Source organism: Adiantum capillus-veneris, chromosome 18 (assembly GCF_014529385.1).
Source record: "Adiantum capillus-veneris isolate H3 chromosome 18, ASM1452938v2, whole genome shotgun sequence".
NCBI classification, from domain to species: domain Eukaryota; kingdom Viridiplantae; phylum Streptophyta; class Polypodiopsida; order Polypodiales; family Pteridaceae; genus Adiantum; species Adiantum capillus-veneris.
The window spans coordinates 45155866-45168721 of NC_140948.1; the positions used below are offsets into that span (position 1 = coordinate 45155866).

General features: G+C 40.3%; 1 pseudogene; it reads right to left on the reverse strand.

Moving 5' to 3' along the window:
* Positions 1 to 440: 440 nt before the first annotated feature.
* LOC147435588 (uncharacterized) lies at positions 441 to 1660 on the reverse strand (annotated as a pseudogene).
* Positions 1661 to 12856: the final 11196 nt, after the last annotated feature.

The window sequence follows — 12856 nt, forward strand, 5'->3', positions numbered from 1 at the left end:
ATAGGCTCTCCCAACTATGATTGGCACTCCACGTGGATCAAAAAGAAATCGTTGGCCGAAGCCATGAATCTATAAAATATATGAAACATGTGCTGGTAATACATTTGTAAACGTGCACATAGATCACGATAAAAGCTCTCCATAACATTCCTTCTCTTCAACTTGTATCAAGCAATGATCTTCGTGCACATGATAAGCATCCCCATCCATATGAGAGACTCCTATAGAGTCCCAGGAAACCATACCAATATCCAGTGAAGAGGTCTTCATATAGAAAACTCCTTGCCAAGAGCATAGTATCTGGCATACAACTTGCAGAAAAGCAACCCTTAAAAGCAGAACCATCTACCCATCGACACAAACTTGTTTGCACATAGCCTGGATGTCTCTTGCCATCAATCCCAAGTCCATAGAACCGCCCTTGTTGATAGTTTTATCCTCTATTTCTTTTGTGCATCCCAAACCCGATTGTCCGCTTCGACATCACACAAAGGCTCAAGAAAAATCACATGTGCTTCTTCTTTTGACATTGGAGGAGGTGCAAGGTCTTGTTTAATCTTCATCCTGGCCATAGCTTTAGCAACAATCACATGTGACTCCTCATCTATACTAAGCATTGGCTCATCAAACCCCCAATCAACTTCATCCTCAGAGCTTAACTCTCTAGTCGGCAGAGCCTCACCATCCCAAGGCATAAGAGAGGGTTGCCCAACCCCCTGGTCTTGGACATCACTTGTTTTTGCCTCGACTACTTGAGAAACTTCCAGCTTTGTATTTGCCTCTACAATTGGAGCCTCTGACACTTGCATAGTTGGCTTGATCTCCTCTATTACTTGATGGTCTTTACCCTCTATTGGGACGTGAGAACGAATGACATCTTTTGTCTCTTCTTCATGCATATCCTTGTTTATGCACCTTCATCCTCCTTGATGAGATCCTCCTTTGAAGGCATGCATGTATAGCACATGGGGGGCACCAATGAAACACGATCGATATGGAATAGAGCTTACCCATGGAGAACTTGTAACCGCTGCATGTCGGCAACTGTGAACTATTTTTACCTGCACTACTTGTTGCGGGGTCGTCAAAACAACTTCATAATCACTAGGCTTGAGAAAACCCATCTCCAACTTCTTCTTCGTCCTTCTACTCTTCACTTTGGCGACGTACACTGCGTCCTCATAGGCCTTTGCACCAGCAAACTCCACCTTCTCTCGAATCTTGGGATGTAAGCACTCCAAAAACCTCTCTAATTTGAAGTAGTCGTTGCCTTGGGACTGGGTAGCAGCTTCTAGTTGCTGCCAAATATCTTCAAATTGCTTTAAACAAATTGCAAACTCACCAATTACATCTTGCTTCAAAACCTTCAATTTCGCATCCAATTCTGCAACAAGCGAAATTCTCTGCTTGAAGTCTTGGATTAAACGAGCTCGAATTACCTTCCATGACTGCCGATCAGAAACTTCCAACCCCTTGAACCAAGCTTTGGCCTTCCCTTGCATCACCAGCAGCACGGCCCTTGACTTGGCTTCGTCGGCGCCATCCGCATCGACAACATCCAGAGCTCCACATCTGACATCCAATCTTCAACATCTTGCTTACCTGAGAACACTAACTCACAATCTGACACCATGTTATTGCACCACACCATCACTTGAGCGATCAACATGATCCTCAGTGGGGGCACCACAAGATGGAAAGGGGGAAATGATAAAACCACCAACACACTCAGTGAATGCCTCTCTATAGCCCAGTGATCGCACAACACCCCTATCCCCTAGTAAACACACACCTAGACTCCCAATCTGCAAACAATCAATGTCCAAGATCGATCCCGACCAACCCTAATTGCACACACTTGACCTCAAAGCAAGCATTCATGGCTTTTATCCTTAACCCCTCACAGCACTGCAACTCAAAGTCGACAACATATGCGGATGCTTTCAAGACCTCTAGCATACATCTGCTCTACCACAACCTTTCAAGATCTTTGACATGCACGAACTCTACTGTAAGCTCATATCTCATGTCTACACACCTCTCTCACACGAGAAACACACATAATTGACACATGGGTTGACATGATAGTGAGAAAGAGATTGAGAAAATTTATTCAAACGCCGAAAAAGATATAGAGAATATCATGATGTCGATGGAAGTAGCTTTAATTTAGGAGTGTACAATGATGGGTCCCAAAAGAACACTCTCCTTGATGTAGCTTCCGAAAAATCTGCAGTGGCATATTACGAGCAAGAGAGCATGGCCGACTCTCCTTCTCTCTTGCTTGTAACGCCTCAACCTATAGAGATCTCCTTTTTTAAATCTTGAAGGGCTTCCCCTCCAACCCTCAGCTTCCTTGCCTTGCTTGTAAAGAGGCCCTTGGCAGCCTTTCTCTTGTAGTGCAGCCAAACAAAACTTGATGGGTTGTAGCCCTCCTCCTGCAGGTGTCGGTCCTCCGGGACTCCTTTTCATGGCATCTGAGTCCCGGAGTGCTCCCCTTCAGACCCTATGGAGGCCTTCAATCAACCCTCTACAGACCCCATTTACTGCTTACCAAACCTGTTGCCTACTGCCCCCATCGTCTCTCAGCCCAGTACACCAGCTTAGGGCTCTTCTCCCTGGCACTACAAGCTAGCACCCCACTTTTGCAGCCCTTCAAATGCTCCCTCAACCCCTCAAGACATGAAGTGCATAGCTCCCCTCTTCTGTACTCCCCTCTCTCGGCCTTATTCTCCTCTTTGGCCAATAGTGACCTCGCTATTGGTCACCTCCCCCTGAAAAACTGGTGGATTTTCCCCTTTTCTACTCCATATGTCCACCACCTAGATGGCGTCCTCTTCTTGCATGCCAAAACGGCCCCCGTTGCAAGTGAGGGCTCTTCCTTCCATGAACTGCAGTCGACCACTTTCCATGCAATGTTTTTTTGTTCAAGTGAAAGCTTTAAAAAACTTTGGGTTTGGCCCCCTTGCACACGCCAAAAATTGCCGACCTTATGTTTGCTTAAAAAAGCTTGCTTTTCTTCCTCAAACTTTAGAGCTCCCGTGGACATAACCAACCTCATAAAAGTGGCCCTCGAATGTCATGATTTTTTAGACAGAAGGGACGACGACTGCTACGACCGTCAATCAAGTTAAGCTTCTACTCCTTGACATAGGTCCAAGGTGGAGACTTGCTAGCCATCAACCCACATTTACCCAAGGAGCTCGAGCTTGCCAAATTGGAGTACACATTCTGCATACATCGTGGTACTATTGGATGGAGATATACATCAACCTTTAGTATCCTTAAGAACTCCAGCCAGCAAAGCTTCGAATCACATTTAAACTGTTAAAAGTGACATTTGGCATACACATCCTGGCAAGTAGAGTCTCCTGCAGACACCTCGATCAAAATCCCATATCATAAACTCCATAGCACCTGTATATAGTATCCCTTGCCTTGTTCCCAACCTTGTGATATAAGCATTTGCTCCTGTCACCTGCTCAATGTCCTTGTCATTTGCCCACAATCTACCATGCCTCGGCTTCTTTCACTTCCATAGGTCGACACAGTTTGGCTGCACCAACGTGAATCTAATGGAGCTTAAAAGACCTTAGGGTTAGATTCATTAAAGACCTCCAAAAGTTAGTGTTAAAACATCCTTTGACCTTACGCAAGCTAGAGCTAACCTCGAGGTGGGAATCCTACCCAAGCATGAGGTGCTAAGATGCTTAAAGTGGTTGTGGGAACTTTGCTTAAAGCTTGAGGTGATGTTTATGCTTAAATGACTAAGGTTTTTGAAATGTTAAATTCAAAGATAAATTTTCAAGAGGCATGAAAGTTTCCATGCTTGATTGACTAAGGCTTGAAGTATTCAATTCAAAACAAATGACTTAAAGAAGCATAAGAGACACATGCCTCTTGATTGACTAAGTCTTTGAAGTATTCAATTCAACCAAATAACTTAATAAGCATAAAAGACACATGTTCAAATGATCCTCCACATGTGGCCCTCATAATGTGCCTAAATGCTATTGGATAGGTTTTTAAGGGGTCCAATGAGAATTTAGATACATAAAAATAAATAATTAAGTTCTTTCTCTCAAAAAGGAAAAAGAGGACACATGTCCAAATGAAATAATAAAATAATGAGAGAGAGAGAGAGAGAGAGAGAGAGAGAGAGAGAGAGAGAGAGAGAGGTGTGGCCCAAGCATGAGAGGGGAAGTATACTCCCCCCCCCCCCCCCCCCCCACCCCCCACACACACACACACATTCTCTCATTGTGTGGAGTGCAAAATGCAAGAGCTCCATCTCCTTCTCCATGTTTGTGGAGAAGTGGAGAGCCTATACCAACACTCTTGGCTATGGAATGCAAATCCAACCAAGAGCCATGCTTCAATGCTTAAGCTTTCCATCTTCTTCATCTTCATTACTATGGTATTATGCTATGCCAAGCAAGAAGAGTAATGATAAGTGAGAAACTATGTCTTTCTCCTATGGAATGTTTCTTCTTCCTCTTCCCTACCCTCATTCCCCGCTAGCTCTCTCCACCTTCGAAGGTGTTTGAGGCCTTGGGACTGAGGCTTGGGATAGTTAATGCTTTTTGCAAAGTTTATGTTATGCTCATGATGCATGAAACTCTCCATATTCATAGCATCAGCAAGGTCACAAGGAACACAAAGATTTTATTGTACCAAGTCTCTCTTGATGGAGAATCTATAACACAAACGCCTTTTGGAGGGGGGACCGGCTCCAAGTAAATCCGATCCTCTACTATTGTCATGTTCTCTAATACTCTCTCTCTCTCTTGCAAAACTATTGTTCATGCCAAGTTAATTAAGTACTATGTTTATGTTGCTACCATCAATTAAGTTCACCCTCTATGTTCTCAAAGTGATCTCACAAAAATGCTCACTTTAATTCTCTTAGTTCCGCTATTCACAAAGTTCATAGGCCATTTCCCATTACACAACATAAAAAAAAATATATTAAAAACCATTTTAAATTTAGTCATATATTCTTTTTTAGTAAAGAGTTAGAGTGTAGGATAAAAAATTAAGTTAGTTAAATGTAGTTTTTTTTAGGCTATGGAGTTTTGAGTTCAGAATTTATTTGCTCTATGTGAAGTATATCTTACAATGGGAGGTAAATTAAGTAAAGTGGTTAGTGATTACTTGCCTTGTGTAGAGGAAACTCACACTTGGAAGTGATTTAAAGTTAGCAGTTATTTGCTTTGTGTTGAACTATGTTCACACTTAGAAGTAACTTAAGTTAGATAGTTAAAGTTAGGAGTTACTTGTTGTGTGTTTAACTATGTTCACACTTGGAACTAACTTAGGTTAGATTTATCTAATGATTGTTTGTCATGTGTAAAATAATACTCACACTGCAAACAATTTAAGTAGATCAAACAATGATCTCTTGATTTGTGTAGAGGTATTCTCACACCTAGAAGAGATTTAGATAAGTAGTGAATTTTGATCGCTTGCCATATGTAGAGTTACACTCACACTTGAAGGTAATTTAGGTAAGATTTTTAAAGATATACTCTTTGTGTAGAGTTTACTCCCACTTGGAAGTTATTGAGATAAATTAAGTGATTTATTTATCATAATTCAGGTATAGAATGAAAGCTCACACTTGATTTTTTTTTAATTTTTGGTATTTAGAATTTAAAGAGGTTAAAAATTTATGTTTTTTTGAAAACTATGGCGAATAAAGTAATGTAAATGGTATGAGAGTTTGATTTTAAATGTGTATTTAGTACATAGTGTTGTTTGAGTTTGCAAATCTTAAGAAGATGGTGAAAGGATATGAGTGGAACTATGTGGAAAGACTAAATCAAAGTTGATGTATAAGACCTGCGGCCATTATTTTACCGAAAATGCTCACAGGATAAAAGAACATGTGTTCAAAATTCTTGGAAACAAAAGGGTGGTCCAAAAATGATGGCTCCATCTATGGCTAGGGATGTGGAGATGCATTCGAAAATGATCAAAACCCTCCCTGGACCCCTGCTTATAATCAAGGATAGTGTCACTCATCCTTTGTTGGGGCTTGTAGCTCTAATCCTAAGACGAAGTGAAGCATGGAATGGAGGAGAACCTGCACCAAGTGGTTCTACTTTGCATCAAGAATTTGATAAACAATGGCTACTTGAACTCCACCTTAAGTGGACACAATAATTTGCTGCATGTGGAATTCCTTTTAATGTCATTCGAAATCCTATCTTCAAAGATGCTCTAATAAGCACAGCGAAGAAGGGTTTTTTTGTACCTGATTATAATAAGATGCGCACAGAATATTTAGATAAAGTGAAAGCTACATTAGAGAATATTTTAAAGCACACAACTCTTGATTATGTGCCACATTATGCATGCACAATTGCTCTAGATGGTTGGACAAATTGTCAAAGAAACCATTGATTAATGTGATTTTGGATTGTCCAGGAGGATCCATCTTTCTTGAAGCTATCGACACATCCTTGAAAGAGAAATCTAGTGGATATCTTGTTGGTGTATATGAGTGCTCGATCAGAAGAGCACGGGAACCTAAAAATGTGATAGCCATTGTCACAGATAATGCATCTAACTACAAAGCATCTGAAAAAGCAATTGAAGCAAAGTATCCAGAGATTACATGGGTTCCATGTGCTACCCACACTTTGAATCTGCTCTTAAAGGACTTTGAAAAAGTTCCTTCTATTAAGCAAACTCTTCTAGATGCAAGCCACTTGGTGAAGTTTAAAAGAGAGCATTCATTTTATTATGCTCTGTTTAGAACAAAGTCCCCAAAATTTTTTTTACAGATTTTTTGTGTGACCTGTTTTGCGATAGCATATTATGTTCTCTCTACACTAGAGCAAGTTAAAGTAGCCCTTGTTCAAATAGTGACAGATAGAAGATGGGACATTTGGCTTCATAAATATACCAAGTATGAACCTACTTCTTCTAAATGCTATGAGCTTGTAAACTCTCCTGTTTTTTGGAGAAATGTAGACAAAGTTGTTACTGTCACAAAACCCTTCACTCATCTAATACGATTAGTGGACAAAGAAGCCTCTATCTTTGGAGGGTTTACTGGTACATGCATGAAGCTTCTCACAAGTTAAAAGACTATAAATCTTGTGTAGGAAAACAGAAAGCCATGATGATGTGGTTTGTCAAAAGACGATGGGAGTAGCTGCATACTCCTTTACATGTAGCAGTTTCGTCTTAGATCCCAAGTTCCAGATGCATGATCAATCTTAAAACAATAAAGTGATTAGTGATTTCAAGAAAGTGTGTGCCCAACTATTAGGCAATGTGGATGGACAGGTGGTGGCATACACACAGAAGACGGCCTATACTAGCAGAGAAGGAATGTTTGGGGATCCTTGGCATATAGATGCTATCAAGACAATGAGCGCACTAGTTTGGTAGAGAAAAAATGGAGCTTCAACATGTGGCTGTGAGAGTATTGCCTGTTTCCACCTCAAGTGGTAACTGTGAAAGAAATTGGTCTTCATTTTCTTTCGTGCATACTAGAAAACAAAATCAATTAAGTGCTAAAACTTCATCTTAGTTTGCTTCCTTAGGCTGTTCAAAACTGGCTTCCTCTTGTTGTTTCTCTTTTCCTTTTGCTTCCTTGCCTTCATTGGATTTGCTAGTTGGTGAAGGGCTTGGAATCGAAACTGGATGGTCTGTTGGTTCCGTAGTGGGTGAAGTGGGTCTTCAAGATATCTCTCCTTGTTCATATTGTGGTTCACTTTGTTGTGTGGCTTCTGCTTGCCCTTGTTGCACAACCGACTCTTCTCTTGCTTTCGTTTGCACTTCTAGAGCTTCTTGTATCTTCAAGGCTTCAGCTTCTATATACATTCACTCAAGCAGATCCTTCAGATCTTCTTCAATATTCTTCGCGGGGTTCTTGGTCCTAGTGTTAGGTTTAATGGCCATGTGACCGACCACCCATCACTAACTGCGACTAGCCCTAAGTGTATAGATATACACTTGTGTGAGCCACTAATACTAAGTACGATGTGTATTGTGTCTTAGTGCATAAGATAGAGAAGAAATAAAGGGGGCACACAGTGTGTGAAGGCTCTCCCCCTCCAACCTGTGTGTGTGGCTATGCTGGTGTGTGTGTGAGTGTGCGTGCGTATTCTTCTTCCACTTCCGATGTGCTCTCGGCTGTTCCGACTTTGTCATCGCCAAATTCAGCATTCCAAGAGCATTTCCTCGAGCCGTCCTAGAGTTTTACCCCCCTTTTGAAGCCATTCGTGCCATCAGAAACCTCATTTGAGCTACGGTTCAGAAGCTAAATTTTTTAGCCCTCCTTTGGTAGTTTGTGCTGCAGAGTTTCCATAGCAAGTTATAGGTTTTTGCAGTCTCTTCCATCTACGAGAGCCCATGGCCCATTCAGGAGTCTGTAGCCTCTTTCGGAGTGGCCTCATACACACACATAGAGTAAGAGTTTGACGGCATTGTCTTCTTTGACTATAGGTACAGATCTGCGTTGCATTTATATGCTCGTATAACAAAAATTATACGTATAAAACGTCAATATACGCCGTATTTTTGAATAATACCCAAATGCCCGTATAAAACAGTTTTCGATCGAGATATTTTTTGATCGAAAAATATCTCGATCGAAACGTCTATATATATACAACCGTCGCCGTATTTGTTCGAAAAGCATTTTGGAGCTTTTGAGAGTTTGCAGAGCTTGGAGCTTTTGAGAGATTAGCAGATAGCGACAGCCCCTTCGGTTTACAGCGGTTTTCAGGTATATTTTTTTAAATTTTCATTAAATACTAACTTTTTTTTTGTGTTGTGCCGGACTTGTGTGGTGCAGTAGTTTCGACTCTCACCACAAAGTTGGCTTGCAGGTCGTAGGCCACTTCGTGGTGTGTAGCCATATGGCTCACTTCAGAAGTGTGTAGGATATAGTCTCCTTTCCCGTGGTGTGTAGTCATATGACTCACTCCAAGGAAGGCTTAGGGTAAATTTAGATTGTCACTCGTATGGTGTAGTAGTATACCTCTCACATAGAGATGAGTTAGGACTAGAGGTCGACTCGTGGAGTGTAGTAGGCATGATGCTACACCTCTCACTTCAAAGTGGCCTATAAAATTTACAATCTTAAATTAAATCATTGTTGATTATTCTACATAGAAGCACAAAGATTAACGTTCGTCATTTTAAGAGTGCAGAGATGCATACTTTATGCCCTCTTCATCTTAATGTGACTTTCGTTATTTTTGTACTTCTATTTCTGTAGTAACATCATTGTTCATCAGCAGATGACTTGGTGTTACTCTGAACATAGATATATACAACAATTGATTTACATTTGAGATTGTTGAGCTGTTTGCTGATGGTTGTGTTGTGCGTTCCACACACTCCATTAGAAATAGCTTATAAAATTTACAATTTTAGATTAAGTTTTTCTATCATATGTGCTACATAGAAACACAAGCGTTACCACTCGTTATATTAAGAGTGAAGAGATGCATATTTTCATGCCCTCTTCATCTTAATGTGACATACTGGTTACTCGTGTGTTTCATATTCCAAAGGAACATCATTTTTCATCATTAAATGACTTGGTGTTGTTTTGGACTTAAACACATACGATAGGTAACTTACATATGCAATTGTTAATTTATCCGCTGATAGTTGTGTTGTGAGTTCCACACACTTTATCAAGATTAGATTGATAAAAACTATCAATCTATTTTACAACAACATCCAGGACTTGTGCTGAGAATATCTCACACTAGCTGAGCTGTTCACATGTACGATTTTCCAATCCTTTAGATGTAATTTCTTTCATCATCTCACACTTCTGCACATAGCAGGGTTCAGTTCTTGTGCTGAGAGCATCTCACACTCCTAGCATTTCTCTCTCTCTCTCTCTCTCTCTCTCTCTCTAATTTAATGTTCATGGTCGATTCGCACAATGTGGTTTGTAATCATAAGATTTTCTCTTTAATTTGCAATAATTTAATATTGTTTAATAAATTTGTATCATCATTTAATATATATAGGGTTAACACTCATTATATAATAACTATGTTACTATGGTGTACAATCTTTTCGTAAGATTCTTAATTTAAAATTTTGTCATACAGATATGGCAAACACGAAGCTAGCGAAACATCAACGGAAGTTCGTATCCGAAGTTATTGTGAGACACTTTCATTACATGTCAGAGATAGAGATTAGGCGTTGTTTAAACCCTGTCGCTCCGGAGCATTTTTATCAGCTTACAGAGACTATGACCAAGTCTGTGTTTGAGCAGCTCCAGGCAGAGTTTGCACCATCTATTTTTGACATAGCCCTCCTGACTTAGGTGCTTTAGTAAACATGGTCAAACAAACCATTGGGCATATCATGAAAACCTTTCAAGAAATAAAAAATCCCCCAATTACTTCCTTGCCAAACATAGCTAAGCGCATGCATCTTGTGCAACAACTTTATATGGAGTTCAAGAGCAAGGAAAAGTTAGAAAGAGCAGCAAAGCATGCAAGAGTGGAAGCTAGCTCTTCCGAAGCTGCTGTTGAACCAGAAATCCTTCTTAGAACAGAGCCTGCAGCGTCATCCGTTGCTGCATTAGACCTCTCTCAGCTACCACCTATTTTACACCTTTTACCTGACATAGCCATCTTCAATATCCAAGCTCCATAGCTGGGAGATAGGAGATGGGAACATGTGAAGCGTGTGGGTGTCACACATCCCGCTTTCAAAGATCAAGTGTATGCTGCAAAAGTGTTCAAAGTACACTTACATGGGCCCACCATGGAGCAACAGGTCAAAGACGAAGCAACAATTTTGGATATTTCACATCGTGGTATTATCTACCCTCTTGCCATGGTGTGCCACGTGGAGCGACCTATGCTCATTTCACGATTTTGGAATGGCGGCCATGTGGAGCAATGGATAAAAGAATGCACTGCAGACGACAGCCAGCCTGTCATTCGCGATTACGTACTCACTGCATGAACAATAGAGTTATTCGAGGAGAATATTTTGCAGATCATCCATGCTCTCCTCCAAACTCTGAAGTATATACATACGCATAACTACCTCCACAATGATCTACACTCTCACAGTATGATGCTGCATTTTGGCACAAAAGGTGTTTACGTCGGCATTGTGAATTGGGGTTCATGCACCAAAACAAATAAGACAGTCGGTTTTCCTCCTCTACGCGATATGCAGATAGAAACTAGAAAACAATATGAGAGAGATTATCCATGGGCAGCGCCCGAATGTATATCTAGTAATCCTCCCTCCCGGACCAAAGCTATGGATATTTATTCCACGTGTCATACATGTAAACACATTTTGAAGTGCTTACTAGAGCCCCAAGAACAAAGCAAGATACATTTTTGAGTAATGTACTTGCCCATCTTGAAAGCGGCAAGCGCGTTCACCCCAAAACCCGGCCTAATGCTTTTGATCTCTCCTTATGTTTAAATGGTGCCCATAGAGTGGGTTACAACATTGTAATGACATCTGGCTTACGACCAATTGATGATGAATGAAAATGCAGTCTCATAATTTCATCATTGTTTTACTTTTGGTGTCAGATTTAATTGTATGTTTAATTGAGAAAAAAGTTTATGTTTGTCATTCGATATATTGTCAAATTAATTGAATGGGTATTTAAAAGTAATGACATGTTCACCTGATCTGCAGATATGAAAGAAGAACTCAACCACGCTGAAGCTCATGCAATTTTTAAAGAAGAACAAGTTAGATGTGGACAAGCAGATCTTTCTACTATTGCCAATATTGAAGAAGATGAATCTGAGCTGCAGGGCGAACCATTAACCGTTAAAGAGTGCAAAAAGCTTTGCCCTAGCTAATCACTTTGTACGCCTTCAACTATTTCAAATAAGTGGCAATGCAAAAGATACAGCTCTGTTAAAGCTCTCTGATTTGCAACATAAAGGACTAGCATGTGTATTGTTGCAAAGGTTTATACGACAAGAGAGATGCCTACCAAACAACACCCAAGTAGCAGTTTACTTTATCCAACAATGCTATGTTCGATATGTTTTGCTGAAGAGAGTGGATTGGTCAGATCGTCCAGGCCCCGCTAGCGTTGGACATGGACGCATTGCAGAAAAGGTGGTAGCATGCAATGAAAATAATCCAATGCCTCCTCGCAAGCGTCCTATTGTTTTACTTCCTGAAGAGTCAGAAACACTGATTGAATTAGCTAGCCAAGGACAAGACCTTGCCAGCCAAGGAGAAACACCGGACATGCTTCGTGGCCGGATTCTTGAGCTTGAAATAGAGTTAGTGATGCACAAGCAAAGCTTCAACGATATGAATAATTGTATGGACCTTTGCCAGATGATACTACCACTTCACATAAAGATGTTGTTGAACCATCCCCTGAGCTAGGAATTACAGATTTTACCATAGACAAACTTATAACAAATCTATCAAACTCATAAGTCACTCAGAAGCTTTATGTAATCTCAAAATTATATCAAACTCTTTTCGATTGAGTAATTTCTCAGAACCTTGTTGTAATTTCAAACCTACACCGACTTTATGTAATTTTTATTCGACAAGATATTATCGGCAGTTTATTATTTTTAACTAAAGAGACCACATCTCTTAATTGTGTATATATTTGAGTGTGAGTGAATATGTGTGTCTGAGAGAGAGAGAGAGAAAGAGAGAGAGAGAGAGGTTTTCATGTGAACGAACAAGAGAACACTTTCTTTCATCATATACAAAAACTTGTTGAGTAAGTATTACAATGGTACTCTCACAAATCATCTCCATCTTCAAAAACTGCAACCATATCATCTACTTCGTCCATATCTGAGCATTCTGAAACTATCTCCCATTCCATATCATCATCATCATCAAATTT